Raw genomic sequence first — 1,708 nt, 5'->3', positions numbered from 1 at the left:
CCGCTTGAACTCTCCTTGGGCAAAGTTTGAGCCATTGTCAGTTATGATGCTATGCGGATATCCATACCGGAGGATGACATCTTTTAGGAACTTCACCGCTGTGTGGCCATCACACTTTGCGATAGGCTTCACTTCCAGCCACTTGGTGAATTTATCTACCATCACCAAGATGTGGGTCATATTTCCTCTTGCGGTTTTGAATGGCCCAACCATGTCAAGGCACCAAACAGCGAATGGCCATGTTAACGGTATGGTTTTTAAGCCGGAAGCTGGGGTATGATTTTTCTTGGCGTACCTCTGGCAACCATTGCACTTTCTTACCAAATCCTCAGCATTTTCCAAAGCAGTGGGCCAGTAGAACCCATGCCGGAATACTTTTGCCACCAGCGCCCTTGACGAGGCGTGGTGCCCACACTCTCCTTGGTGAATCTCCTTGAGCATCTCCTTTCCCTCTTCCGGTTCCAAACAACTTTGAAGGACACCGGTAACACTTCTCTTGTACACCTCACCATTAATGAAGGTGTATGCTTTAGCTCTCCGCTGGATTCTCCTTGACTCAGTTTCGTCAACCGGCAAGGTGCCGTTGATCAGGAATTCCTTAATAGGTTTAACCCAAGATGGTGCTTCTCTAACCACAAATACCGGTACGTCTATGTCCATGCTGTCCACAAGCATTGCTTCTTCCGGTATGGGCGTCGCAGTCCCCGAGCTTACCGGCGCAGTCCCTGGGTTTGCCGGAGCAGTCCCCGAGTGTGCCGGAACAGTCCCTGGGTTTCCTTCGTCAATATCCATCGGCACCACATGTGATTCCGGTACAAAAATTGATTCCGACTCCGGACTTGGTTTGATTGACGGAACTCTTAAGTGCGCCAAGGCTATTCCGGGAGGAATCTCTTGCCTGGACGAACCTAGCTTGGATAAGGCATCCGCGGCATCATTTTCAGCCCGCGGCACATGGTGAAACTCACACCCTTCAAAGAAGCCGGCAATCTTTTGCACATGAAACCGGTATGAAGCCATGTTGGCATCTTTTGCATCCCAATCTCCGGAACACCTGTTGTACCACAAGATCTGAATCGCCGTAGCAAATGATCCGGTGCGCACCGATTTCTTTTGCGACCTTGAGCCCATGTATCAGAGCCTCGTACTCAGCAACATTGTTTGATGCCCTGAAGTGCACTTGCAAAACATACCGGAGATGATCTCCCTTTGGCGAGGTGAGTACCACACCGGCACCTAAACCCTCCTTGAGCTTGGATCCATCAAAGTGCATCTTCCAGTATTCTATTTTGTGTTCCGGTGGCTTGTATTGCATTTCCGCCCAATCAACTAGGAAATCAGCCAAAGCTTGTGATTTTATGGCATCTCTTCTCTCGTATACCGGCACGTATGGTGACAACTGAATTGCCCATTTTGCAATCCTGCCGCTGGCGTCCTTGTTGCCCATGATATCTGAAATGGGTGCTTCACTCACCACCTTCATTGGATGCTCCTCGAAATAATGCTTGAGTTTAGTGGCGGCCATGAACACGCCGTAGGTCATTTTTTGGAAGTGAGGGTAGTTTTGTTTTGAGAGGGAGAGCACCTCGCTCAAGTAGTATACCGGCCTCTGCACGGTTTTTCCTTCTTCCTCTCTTTCTACCACAACCACAACACTCACAACCCGGTTGGTTGCTGCTATGTACAATAACATGGGCTCCCTTTCCAA

This window comes from Lolium rigidum, unplaced genomic scaffold, assembly GCF_022539505.1.
Source record: "Lolium rigidum isolate FL_2022 unplaced genomic scaffold, APGP_CSIRO_Lrig_0.1 contig_8750_1, whole genome shotgun sequence".
Lineage (NCBI taxonomy): Eukaryota > Viridiplantae > Streptophyta > Magnoliopsida > Poales > Poaceae > Lolium > Lolium rigidum.
This window is presented reverse-complemented; position numbering follows the sequence as displayed.